The sequence below is a fragment of the Theropithecus gelada genome, chromosome 7a, assembly GCF_003255815.1.
Source record: "Theropithecus gelada isolate Dixy chromosome 7a, Tgel_1.0, whole genome shotgun sequence".
NCBI lineage: Eukaryota > Metazoa > Chordata > Mammalia > Primates > Cercopithecidae > Theropithecus > Theropithecus gelada.
Window position 1 is genome coordinate 29,444,810 of NC_037674.1, and position 14,648 is coordinate 29,459,457.

The following is a 14,648-nucleotide window of genomic DNA, read 5'->3' on the forward strand; positions in this document are numbered from 1 at the left end:
CTAGATATTCTGGTTCCTTGTATGATTGGGATCTCACCCATTTTTACTGTAATTGGTTCTTTCAGTTCTTTTAAGAGTTTTCAACGTTCAACTTTTATATGCTACTAAGCAAAAGTTAATCATTCTGCTTATTAATATTAAATAGAAAGAGTTTTTGGCCACGCTCATTTTATTCTTGGACAGCTCAGATATGTCTTGCTTCCTGTTCTTGAGTATTTTTGAGGTAGTTTATGAATACTATAACCCAACGTATCTGTTAAATTCAACAGCGGTGTGAGGGCCAAAAAATTAAGAACTTTAGCAGAGTTCTAGGATTTATACTGGAAATAAAAGGAGAAAAAATCAGAGAAAACTAAAAATAAAATATAATTATTACATATGCATATAAGATACATTTTTAACAAACCAAACATTAAAGAAGGCATAAATGAATCCTGCAACTCGTAACAAGTGCTGTGTCTGTGCAATTAGCAATATTCACCAAGAATCAATAAAAGTGATTAATAAAATGGAAAAATGCTAAGGGTGTGGCTGAAAACATATTTCAATTTGATCACCTATCAACCTAATGTTAACTCAGATGGACAAGTGAGACAGATTCCTGCTGAGAAAATTTTTATCACATGTAGAATAGGCTAAATGGCAAGGAAACATTTTACAGGGAACTCAGTTATTGAAGAAGTAGAACCAGGCAGAGACCATCAAAGGAAGCAGGCATTTGCTTAAAAGTTTTTCAAATTAGATGAAAATTGTATACGTATGTAACGAACCTGCACGTTGTGCACATGTACCCTAGAATATAAAGTATAATTAAAAATAATGACAAAACCGCAAAAAAATAAATAAAAATAAAAAATAAAAAGCCCAAAAGAATGTTTGAATTACTATAGCTGTTGAAACAGCTTTAATGGACCATTTCCCAAGCCTATTTGGTAGAAATGCATCTGATGGCTACAGGTTTACATTTCTCATAGTCATTTTGAATTTTTGCACTCATGAAATTATGAACACCTTTTCAGAATCCAACCTCTTCCTAAATATTGGATTTTTCTCCATGTAGAGAGGCTATTTTTTTTTCTTTTTAGTATTTTTCCCATTACTAACCATCTACTAAGCTCTCTCGTCAATTCCTATACTAATTCAGTTGCCTACTGGAGTTTCCAGGAGACATTCTTTGTAAATAAGGGCACCTTATGACACTTCTTAGAATTAAAATTCAATGTATTTAACATGATCTGGAAGACCTGGGCTGCCTCTCCAGTCTCATTTCATGCCTCTCTTTCCTTCCTTCGCTACACTGCCCACCATTCTGACCTGTTTCTTTCTTTGAATATGAGGACTGCCCTGTCCAGCCCTAGGGCTTTCAACTTTCTGTTCTTGCTGTTTGGAGTGCCTTTGGCACACATCACCTCTCCTCAACAACTCCTGTCCATGCTTTACATCTCTGCTAACGGTACCTTCTTCCAAGAAACTTTCCCTGGCTCTATAGTTTATATTAGTTCCCCCACCGCCTACCTGCTCTGTCTCAGAGCAGCTGGTTCTTCTTCTTCAGGGGACATTTCAGAGTTTATGAATCTTTCTTTTATGTGATACTGCATTTGATATCTATCTCCTCTTCCACAAGGTTATAAGCTTCATATCAGCAAGGACAATATCCTTTCTTTTTTTTTTTTTCTTTTTTAACGTCCCTATATTCTTAAACCTGTCATGGTACAGGGTATATAGGAGGAAGAGAAACTTCATAAATATTATTTAAACATTGAATGTCATCAAAATGGGTTCCTGTTTCTTGCAGATAAGACCTCACTCTCACATGTTTAGATGAAAAGAAGAAAAGCTTATCTCTATTGTGACACTTATGTCTGATAGTGACTTTATAGATTTCTATTTGAGAAGTATTTGTATCTGAGAAATATACAACATGTTAATGAAATAGAGAGTCTAATGATGAAATTTTCAAAACTAAAACTACAGGGCGGTAAGGGGAAAAAGATGAAAAAACGAGAATCATTTAGCATATAGCAACAGGTGATTATCAACTCCTAGCTCCACATTTGGAAAGATAAGATCTAATACATAAAAATATGAAGGGAGTATAAATATATAAAAGAGATGATCTATACATTTTGGGGAATTTCAAACAATCCCAAACCCTAGGTTATAAAACTAATCACTGATCAACTTGCAATTACTATAGATTAGTTTTGTCTGTTCTTGGCAACCAATGCAAAAATGGACAAATAGGATCAGATCAATTTAAAAAGTTTCTGCATAGCAAAGGAAACAATCAGCAAAGTGAAGAGATAATCCACGAAATGGGAGAAAATATTTGCAAACTACCCATCTGACAAGGGATTAATAGCCAGAATATACAAGGGACACAAACAACACTATAGGAAACAATCTAATAATCTGATTAAAAAATGGGAAAAAAATCTGAATAGACATCTCTTAAAAGAAGATAAATGGCAAACAGGTATATGAAAAAGTGTTCAATGTCATCGATCATCAGGGAAATGCAAGTCAAAACTATAATGCAATATCATCAGACCCCAGTTAAAAGGGCTTTTAACCAAAAGACAGACAATAACAAATGCTGGTGAGAATGTGGAAAAAGGGAATCCTCGTATACTGTGGGTGGGATTGCAAATTAGTACAATCACTATGGAGAACAGTATGGAGGTTCCTCAAAAATCTAGAAATAGAGCCACCATATGATCCAGCAATCCCACTGCTATGTATTTACCCAAAAGAAAGAAAATCAGTATTTCAAAGAGATATCTGTATTCCCATGTTTGTTGTGGTATTCACAATAGCTAAGATTTGGAAGCAACCTAAGTGTCCTATCAACATTTGAATGGATAAAGAAAATGTGGTACATATACACAGTGGAGTATTACTCAGCCATGAAAAAGAATGATATCCTGTCATTTGCAATTACCATGGATGGAAGTAGAGGTCATTATGGTAAATGAAATAAGCCAGGCACAGAAAGATTAGGTTTACATGTTCTCACTTATTTGTGGGAGCTAAAAATTAAAACAATTGTACTCATGGAGATAAGAGTAGAATGATGGTTACCAGAGACTGGGAAGGGTACTGGTGCAGGAGTGGGAATGGTTAATGAATACAAAAATATAGTTAGGTAGAATGAAAAAGATGTAGTATTTGATGGCACAATGAGGTGACTGCAGTCAATAATGTATTGTACATTTTAAAATAATTAAAAGTATGATTGGATTGTCTGTGACACAAAGAAAGCATACATTCTTAAGGTGAAGGATACCCCATTTACTCTTATGTGATTATTGTGCATTGCATGCCTGTGTTAAAATATACCATGTACCCCATAAATATACACACCTACTAGGTACACACAATTTTTTAAATTGCCTGTTCTTGAATTTTATATGAATGAGGTAATACAGTAAGGATTCTTTGGCTCTAGCTGCTTCAGCTCAGCATAATGTGGTTGAATGTATTAGTAATTTGTGCCTTTCTCTTGATGAGTAGTAGTATACCATTGTATAAATTATACCACAGGTTATCTGTCCTCTGCTAAAATATACCTGGAATGTTTCCATATTATTTTTCACTATGTTTCATAAAGCTTGTATAAATATTTTTGTATGATGCTTAATTTATGATGATGTCAAATATATATATTAATTTATGATGAAGTCAAACACACACACACACACACACACACACACACATTTCTTTACTATATAGGGCATTTTGGGTCTTGTCTAAGAAGTATATCCCTACTCTACGGTTGTGAAGGTTTTATTCTATGGTGAGCTTTAGAATCTTTGTAATTTCAGCTTTTATATTGAGACTTGTGATCCATTATAGTTAATTTTTGTGCACATCGTAAAGGTAGGAAATAAGATTTACTTTTGCTTATATGAACATACAGCTGTTCCAGAATCGTTGGTTGAAATACTAGCATCTCCCTCATGAAATTATCTTGGCACTTCTGTTAAGAGTCAGCTGACCTTATATGGATGAGTCAATTTCTGAACTCCCCTGTTTACTAATCTTTGTGATGATGCTCATATCACATAATCATAATTTCTATAACTTGATAATAAGCCTTGAAAACCAGAGTGTATTTCTCCAATTTTGTTATCTTTTTTTCAAGATTATATTTTAGCCATTCCAAATATCTTGAATTCCCATATACATTTTTGGAAGGTCTACCAAAAAAACCTGCTGGGATTGTGATTGACAATGCATTAAACCTGTTGATCAATTGAGGGTTACATTGTCACCTTAAAAATGGTGAATGTTCTAATCAAAGAATATGTAATATGTCTCCATTTATTTAGGTTTTCTTCAATTTCTCTCTGTGCTTTTTTGTGTGATTTACATTGTACGGTTACTGCACGTTTGTTAAATTTATCTCAAAGTATTTTGTAGTTTTGGATGCTGTTATAATTTATATCTTTAAAATTTCATTTTTCAGTTTTTTGTTTCTCATAATGAGAGATTAAATTTATTTTGTAATATTGATCTTGTATTCTGCAACTTTGCCAGATCACTAATTTTCATAACATTGTTGCAGATTGCTTAGGAGTTTCTATGTATATTCCCTTGTTATTCACAAATACAGTTTCATTACTTCCTTTCCAATGTGTATGGGTTTTACTATTTCCTTTCTTGCCTTAATGAACTGACTAGGCTCTCCAGTAAAGTGATAAATAGAAGTGATAAGAATGGACATCTTTGCTTTGTTCTTAATTTTAAGGAGAAGCATTCAGGTTTTTAGCATTCATTAACTGTGTTAGCAGTAGGTGTCTCAGAGTTGCCCTTTATTAAGTTCAGTTCTCTTCCTCACAGCTATTTTTCTAATCATAAATGTGTGTCGAATTTGTCAAATGCCATTTATGTATCTGTTGAGATTATCAGGTGGAGTTCCTCTTTGTTTATATAGACAATTGATTGGTTATCAAATGTTGCATCAATATTGTATTCTTATGATAAACTTCAGTAGGTCATGATATCTTTCCCTTTTTATCTGTTTGAATTTGCTAAATGCAACTTGTTAATATTCTGTGAAGGATTTTTTGTTTTCATGCTCATGAGGGCAATTGGTCTCTAGCTCTCTTTTCTATTAGTATTTTAGTTTGGGTTTAGTATAAAGGTCCTGCTGTCTTCATTAAATAAATAAAGAGGTATTCTTTCTTCCTCTATTTTTCTGAAATATTTTCTCCTTAAGTGAGATTATTTCTCCTTAAGTGATTGCAAAACAAAAATAGTTTTCTTTTATACCAATTACGTCTTCTTCAGGAATATGGGTTTTCTTCCAGTAGTGAGCTGGCTTAGTTGCGTGATCAACTTTCATTTATCTGTGGAGGGATTTCTCATAGTAACTCTTGCTTTTAATTTTTAATCATAATTGTGCTGTTTTAATTCATATTCATAAAATCTGGCAAATGGTTTAGTTCAGGTATGATTTAATCACTGTATTCTCAGCTATAATTCTATGTAGCATCAAGAAATTAAAAACAAGTCGATTAAAACTAGCTTGCCCTTAGAACATACCAAGTTCTTTGAACAGTATAATTAAATATGATTCTATTTTTAACCATAAATTCTTAAACAAGCAAAGCAAAATGAAGCCCATATAACTCCAACGGCCCCATCCCCACACACTTCAGAATCAGTTATTTCCTCTAAAGTGACAACATTTCATAACAATAATTTTAAAAGCCCCCATGTTTCCTTTTCCAGCTGTGAACAATTTGGGTCATGTACTGATAAAGCAGGTAAGAACAGAGATACTCCTCTTTATTTCAATTTAATTAAGATGCCAGTTATCCAAAGTTCACAATCTTTGAATGTAAACTCAATCAGAAGGAACCTCACGAGAATAAATTTTGCTTTTGTAAATCCTTTTGCCGAGCTCAAGCCTATTGTCCCCACATGCTTCTCCTTGCACTTACCTAAGCATGCCATCCCAGTGGTAGTGAGAAGCAGAATAACCTGCACCTTTATCTTTCTCAGCTCCTTAATTCTCCAGCCCTTGGCTAAGTTCACAACTCCAACAAGGGCATATTTCCTTTCCACCACTTATGTTTTCCCTGCAGCAGAAACTAACTTACCACGGAAAAGAAATCTCTAAATCTTATCTCTACATCAGCTTTCCTTTATGTAGGATTCAAAATATTACTTTAATACCCAGATCGATGTTCGATACTTTAAACCCTGGCCAAGGAAAGACTAAAGAGGAAATAAAAGTTTCAAAACAAGTACAATAGAGGCAGAAGCCATGGTGTCCAATTTTTCTCTAGTAGCACCATGTTATGTGCCACCATAACTATAAAACAGTAAACCACGGTGAGTCCTGATACCAAATGAATCCTCTTTCCAGTATGAAAAGATGTTTCCCAAAACAGTGTCGTGGCCCTAAAATTTTAACTGCTCCACAGGGAGATGTACAGAAACTGGGAGTAAGTTTAGAAACTTTTATAGTGATTTTGTGTCTGGAATTAGGGGGTTCTTGGTCTCACTGACTTCAAGAATGAAGCCGCAGACCCTCCTGGTGAGTGTTACAGTTCTTAAAGATGGTGTGTCCAGGGTTTGTTCCTTCTAATGTTCAGACATGTTTAGAGTTTCTTCCTTCTGGTGGATTTGTGGTCTTGCTGGCTTCAGAAGTGAAGCTGCAAACCTTCACGGTGAGTGTTACAGCTCATGAAGGCAGTGAGGACCCAAAGAGTGAACAGCAGCAAGATTTATTGCAAACAACCAAAGACCGAAACTTCCACAGCACCTGAGGCAAACCAAGTGGGTTGCCACTGCGGGCTTGGGCAGCCTGTTTTTATTCACTTATCTGACCCCACCCACATCCTGCTGATTGGTCCAGTTTACAGAGAGCTGATTGGTCCATTTTACAGAGAGCTGATTGGTCCGTTTTGACAGAGTGCTGATTGGTGCATTTACAATCCTTTAGCTAGACACAAAAGTTCTCCAAGTGCTCACCACATTAACTAGAAACAGAGCACTGATTGGTGCATTTACAAACCTTGAGGTAGACACAGAGTGCTGATTGGTGTGTTTATAAACCGTGAGCTAGACACAGAGTGCTGATTGGTGTATTTACAATCCTTTAGCTAGAATAAAGGTTCTCCAAGTCCCCACCAGATTAGCTAGATACAGAGTGCTGACTGGTGCATCCACGAACCCCCAGCTAGACACAGAGTGCTGATTAGTACATATACAATCCTCCTGCTAGACATAAAAGTTCTCCAAGTCCCCACCTGACTCAGGAGCCCAGCTGGCTTTGCCTAGTGGATCCCGCACCAGGGTGGCGGGCAGAGCTGCCCACCAGTCCAGTGCCCTGTGCCTGCACTCCTCAGCCCTTGGGTGGTCGATGGGACCGGGCACCCCACAGCAGGGGCAGTGCCCGTCCGGGAGGCTCTGGCAGGGAGACTCTCCCCGGGTGGGAGGTGGCAGGCTTGGGCATGGCAGGCTGCAGGTCCCCATCCCTGCCTGGCAGAGAGGCGGTTGAGGCCTCACGGGAATTCGAGCAAGGCACGGGCCAGCCCGCCGGCAGTGCTGGATGACCCAGCGCACCCTGCACAGCTGCTAGCCCAGGTGCTAAGCCCCTCACTGCCATGGACTGGTGGTGCTGGCCCGCCGCTCCCAGTGCGGGGCTGGCTGAGCCTGCGCTCACCCCGAACTCGTACTGGGCCTCCAGCAGGGCAAGCAGCCCTGGTTCCCACCTGCGCCTCTCCCTCCACACCTCCCCTCAAGCAAAGGGAGCCGGCTCCGACCTCGATCAGCCCAGAGAGGGGCTCCCACAGTGCAGCTGTGGACTGAAGGGCTCCTCAAGTGCAGCCAGAGTGGATGCCCAGGGTGAGGAGGTACTGAGAGCAAGCGAGGGCTGCTAGCACAGTGTCACTTCTCAATTTGACATTGCTCTGCCATTCAGACTCATCATTAGTGGACTTACCTTATTGAAAGGGTTATGGGTCATGTGCTGTATACTGCATATTTATGAGCAGTGGTTCTAAAACTGGTTATGAGGTTTTAAGACCACATACTGGTCTATAGTGAATAGAAATATTTTTGAAAAATTGCTTTTCAGCATAGTGTGAGAAGCACTAGTATAAAACATATTTTTAGTGTCGAAAATAATGCATGTGTCATATATAAGATATCTCTTTCCTCGTCTCTTACACTTAGTGTAGATGTCTACTCTTTTTTTGTTGCTTAGGGTTTTTTAAACATGGTTCTGCATTTCAACTTTACGAAATTTGTATTGAAACATCCTGAAAAGAATCTGAAAGCACTGTGGGTTCAACATTCTTTTTGACCACAATCTTCAAGATCGTAGTTTTTTTGTTTTTTTCCTTGCTAAATTGTATTAAGGCTGCTTCCAATGGTATATAAGAAAGTGTTTCCCACTTTTTAGTAGCATCTCTAAATCACATTGTGGACCAGTGGCTTCTAGAAGGTAGGAGCCAATTACAGTGAGGGTACTGAGATTACTATGTTCCATTAAAGAAACAATGCAATATGGCACAAGTATACATATGTAACAAACCTGCACGTTATGCACATGTACCCTAGAACTTAAAGTATAATAATAATAATAAATAAAATAAAATAAAAATAAAAATAAAAAATAAAAAAAGTTAAATAAAATACATCTTACAAAGATAAAAAAAAAGAAACAATGTAACTTTTAACTTAGGTTGTCTGTTCTATTCTGTCTTTATTCCTCAATCTTTCCACTTTTTGAGGTCTGGCTTACCTTGGCCCTGTAATCTACACTTTTTGTAATGTCTTCATTAGCCCCTGTTTAACCCTTACGATAATATTTCTGCATATATTACATAAAAAAATGAAGTTGAAACAATTGTTGAATGACTGAAATCCTTTATCAAAAAGTTCTTAAGTAGCTAGTTATAATTCTAATAATTCATATCCACCTTAAAACCAGGGAGCATGAAATAAAATTGAGCCTATAGACTCAATACTTTTTATGAAACTCTGACATTGAAGAATAAATTTAATAATATCAAATAGTACCTTAAAAGCACAAATATGACATGGGTTTAATATTTGAAGACTAAGATATTAAAATCTAATATTAAAGTTTTGGTTCACTCTGTAGTTATAATTTCTGCCTTGTTCTGTGGAACAAAAAGATGAATTGTTCATAGGAGATGCCTTATAATGCTATAAAAGAAACATAAATGCTACTGATAAAGACTCATCACATTAAGGTGAAAAGAGATTAATATTCTTTATCAAGTGAACACCAGTAGCATTGAGATTGATGTTATCAAACTATCTTCAAACTGGCAGACTGCCTATGTGATTGGGTTGCCTGACCTCCCAAGTGAATACTTTTCTCTTATTATATAGCCTGGAAATCTGAAAACCTAAAGTGTTTCAAAGGCACTCTGAATAAAGATCTTAAAAAAAAAAAAAAACAAGCAGTATCGAACAGCAGGGACATATAATTTTAGGACTATACTATGTGCATGTGTAGCAAGTAACACACTTAAAGAGAATTGATCTGTACAATTTTATCAAATACTACCATAACTAAACAATAGTGATGGTAATAATTATCAGAGGTACTGTATGTATAGACTGGGAAAATGACTGCGTTGATTCTTTGGGTTCTCCGAAGAGGTTCTTTACAATTTAAGACTGTTTTTTAAGCACATGTTCATACACAATAGCTAAGGCAATTTGCATACTCTGGAAAATACTACATGTAGCTCACTCTACAAATACAAATATGCATGTAATCTTCAAGTAAAATACAGGTAGGCATTATAGCTCTAACATGAGTCAGTAATCTCTCCTCACTAAGAGGTTAAAAGAGGCCATAAATCAATGGAAAGGAATACCAGAATAAAACAAGCAAAGTTTTATTTTTCACTTTGCTGCTTTGTTTCAGTGCGCATTCTCTTCTGTGAATCTGTTTCCTGGTAAATTATACATATTATGTAGGCATGATATGTATAATTTCAGGTATTGTGAATTGTTAAATTTACAATCAGTGTACTCAGCCTCCAGTTGTTATAATATATAGCTATTACTATCTATCCATAGTTGTTAGTCTGTATCCATCATCTTCCTGAGTTAGTAAAATAGAACAGCTGTGTTATTTCAGTCACAAGAACGTGATTTTCTATAATAACAGATAAAATCCTGTGATATGTTGTATGTAGGTAGTATTATTAAACTTTTTTCTCATTTTCTGTCTCTCTCTTTGTTGCTGTTTCCTTTACTAGTTTGCTGCCTATGATCACATAGGAATTTATTACTCAGAATTTTTAAAATGTGCATTTTTATTGACTTTTTATAAAAATAAAAACATTATACCCTACTTTCCTCCATCTTTCCCTTTAACCTCTATCATATTTTTCTTTTAAGCAGAAAAATTGTTGTCTGTTTTTCAGCTACTGTAAATCAAGTGTTTGATCATCAAGCATGGTTTTCAATTTATACAATCCTGTATTTAGAGTCTCATTGGCTATAAGCTGATGATGTAAAACCATTTGAAACAAGTCTGTTTGTTTGAAGTGGATGTAAGGAACCCCTGTTAAAAGAGGCGTTCCTCCCTCCCCGTATCTTCTCTCCACATGGTCTTTCTCTGCCCGAGACAGAATAGCCTTAATGAGTTTGCACTGTAACTCTTGGTTTTCTCATGAATAGCTTAAAAATCGATGGATATTTAAGATATAAACCATCAATTTTTAAGCTATTCATGAAGTATCTCAAATTACAAAACAAAAAACAAATCAGCAGATACACAGAAGTGTAACTCCTAGAGTCTTAAGTGAACTGTGTTTAATAGAGCTGTGAAAACAGAGAGGATTAAATAAACAAGTTCTAAGAGGGATAAGCTTTTCCAATGTGCAAAATTGATGCCTGTTGTTTTATTCCCCAGAAATAATTTCCAGTTCTCAGTGTGAATTAAGGGTCAGGCTTTGCTCACACAAAGGAGAAAGTAAAATTAACAAAATTTCTGTGTAGAACTTGCACAATATTTAAGAAACTCAAGGAGCCCAGAATCCTGTTTTCCCCATCACCTATTTGCCAACTCTGGGGGTCATGCTGAAGGACTGGGAGCTTTTTAGAGAAATCTGACCTCTTCTCTTGGTGAAGTCTGACCTCTTCCCATACCTTCACAGAATTAAGGAGATAAAATCCTGCTTGAGGAACAGGCCTGCCTCAAACACATAGTTTGTCATCTTCTCATGACATCTACCAAGTTTGGAAATAGCATGGAATGGAAGGGCAAACAGAAAAACCCAAGACCTACAAAGGCTGGCTGAATTTTCATAGTTATTTAGAGATCAGGAGGTATAAACCTACCAGTCTCCCAAGAGGAAGCTTGGAACATGCCTGAATAACATGAATGAATCAGAAATGAATGAATTCTTACTAAAGCACCAAACCAGTCAATTGCTCACTATAATCCATGATTGAGTAGAAGTTATTAACACCCCTTACATGTACCCTACCCACCTTACAGAATTAAACAGGAACTCTAGATAGACGATAAACTCAACCAGATCCTTTATGTTTCCTTAATACATGATATGCACATACAATAAAAAATTATTGAAAATGTGAATAAACAAGAAAATGTGACTAATAATCAAAAGAAACATATAAGCAGACTAACAATCTAATAATGGATTTAGTCTGTATCTATAGACTTTAAAATTACTATTATTAATATATCAAAGGGCAGAAGTATACATGCACTATTTAGGAATATATGGAGAGTTTCACTAAAGAGTTGAAATACATGGAACAAGTTGATATTCTAGAGCTGCAAAATACAATATATACTATTAAGTCCTTATTGGATGGGTTTCACAAGAGAAGGGACATAGAGAAGATACTATAAATACAATTAGAGATAGTCGAATACATCTAAAGGAAGCTCCGAAAGAAAATAATAATTAAAGAAAAAGAAAATATCAGTATATGAGCTACAGTGAGAAATTCAAATATATGTGCAATTGGAATGCAAAAAATGGAGGGCAAAGGCAATCAAAAATATTCCAAAAGTAATAAATGGCATCAAATTACAAATTCAAAAGTCTAACGGCACCCAAGCAGGAAAAATAAGAAATGATCACACCAAAGATGACTACAGTCAAATTATTAAATATCAGAGAAAAGGAAAAAAATTTAAGACTAATCATGTTATTTTCAAAAGAGAAACAATAAAACATAAAGTTAATTTTCCAATAGTGACTGTGAAAGACAAGAGAAAATGATATCTTTAAGTGCTAAAATAAAAACTAGAAATTTATTTATCAACTTTATTTTACTTTCAGGGGGTATATGTGCAGGTTCATTACCTGGGTATATTATGTGATGCTGGGGTTTGGGGTATGAATGATTCCATCACTCAAGTATTGAACATAGTACCCGATAGTTTTTAAACCTTTGCCCCCACACTTCTCCCCTCTGATAGTCCCCAGTGTCCATTGTTACATCTTTATGTCCATGAGTACCCAATGTTTAGTTCCCATTTATAAGTGATTACATGCCGTATTTTGTTCTCTATTCCTGGATTGTTTTGCTTAGGATAATGGCCTCCAGCTGCATCCATGTTGCTGCAAAGGACATGATTTCATTCTTTATCATGGCTACACAGTATTCCATGGCAATATGTACTACATTTTATTTATCCAATCCACCATGGATGGGCACCTAGGTTGGTTCCATGTTGTTGATATTGTGCATAGTGTTGTGATGAACATGCAAGTGCATTTGTATTTTTGGTAGAAAGATATGTTTTCTTTTAGTTATATACCCACTAATAGGATTGCTGGGTCAAATGGTAGTTCTGCTTTTCGTTATTTCAGAAATTGCCAAACTGCTTTCCATAGTGACCAAACTAATTTACATTCCCACTAAGTGTATAAGTTTCCCTTTTCTCTGCAGCTTCATTAGCATCTGTTACTTTTTGACTTTTTAATGATAGCCATTCTGACTGGTGTGAAATGGTATCTCATTGTGGTTTTGACTTGGATTTCTTTGACAATTAGTGATGATGGACATTTTTTTTTTCATATATTTGTTGGACACTGGTATGTCTTTTGAGAACGGTCTGCTCATATCTTTTGTCCATTTTGATGGCATTTTTCATATTTTTGCTTGATTTAAGCGCCTTAAAATTCAGGATATTAGATAGTTGTCGGGTGCGTAGTTTGAAAATATGTTTTCCTATTTTCTAGGTTGTCTGCTTTCTTGTTAATAGTTTTTTTTGGCCGTGCAGAATCTCTTTAGTTTAATTGGGTCCTACTTGTCAACTTTTGTTTGTTGTAAAATTGCTTTTGAGGACTTAAGTCATAAACTCTTTCCCAAGGTTGATGTCCAGAATGGTGTTTTCTATGTTTTCTTCTAGGATTTAAGAATCCTAGTTTGAAGTCTTGCATTTAAATCTTTAATCCATTTTCAGTTAGGTTTTGTATATGGTAAAAGGTAGGGGTACAGTTTTATTCTTCTGCATATGGCTACCTAGTTATACAAGTATCATTATTGAATAGGGAGTCCTTTCTCCATTGCTTATTTCTGTAGACTTTGTTGAAGATCAGATGGCTGAAGATGCGCTGCTTTATTTCTGGGTTCTCTGTTCTGTTCCATTGGTCTATAAGTCTGTTTTTTGTACAAGTACCAAGCTGTTTTAGTAGTTGTGGCTTTATAGTATACTTTGAAGTCAGGTAGTGTAACGGCTGTGGCTCTGTTTTTTTGTTTTTTGTTTGTTTTTTTTTCTTTTTTCTTAGGCTTGCTTTGGCTATTTGGACTCTTTTTTGGTTCCAGGTGAATTTTAGAGTAGTTTTTTTCTAGGTCTATGAAAAATGACACTGATAGTTCGATAGGAATAGCACTGAATCTGTAGATTGCTTTGGGCAGTATGACCACTTTAATGATATGGATTCTTCCAATGTATAGAGCATAGTGTGTTTTCCCATTTGCTTGTTTCATCTATGATTTATTTTAGTAGCATTTTGTAGTTCTCCACTTACAGATAGTTTACCTTTTTGGTTTAAAAAATTATTTTTATGGCTATTTTAAATGGGATTGCACTCTTGATTTGGCTCTCAGCTTGAACCTTTTAGTGGTGTATAGAAATGCTACTATTTTTTATATGTTGACTTCGTATTCTGAAACTGTACTAAAGTCACTTTTTAGTTCCAAAAGCCTTTTGGCAGAATCTTTAGAATCTTTAGTGGTTTCTAGGTATATGATCATACTTTCCATGAAGAGAGATAGTTTGAGTTCTTCTTTGCCTATTTTATTACCTTTTATTTTTTCTCTTGCCTGATTACTCTGACTAGGACCTCTAGTTCTATGTTGAATAGGAGTGGTTAGAGTGAGCAACCTTGTTTTGTTTTAGTTCTCAATGGGGATGCTTCCAGTTTTTGCCCGTTCAGTATGATGTTGCCTCTGTGTTTGTCATAGATAACTCATTATTTTGTGGCATGTTCCTTCGATGCCTAGTTTCTTAGGTTTTTATCCTGAAGGGATGTTGGATTTTATTGAAAGCTTTTTTCTGCATCTATTGAGATGATTATATGGTTTTCATTTTTAATTCTGTTTATGTGATGAATCACATTTATCGATATGTGTATGTTGAACCAACCTTGCATCTC

The 14,648-nt window shown here is 35.7% G+C and overlaps 1 protein-coding gene across 2 annotated transcripts in view; it reads left to right on the plus strand.

Annotated features, from left to right (window-relative positions):
• Positions 1 to 14,648, plus strand: part of UNC13C (unc-13 homolog C) — a 690,142-nt gene that overhangs the window by 196,770 nt on the left and 478,724 nt on the right. The window lies entirely within an intron of this gene.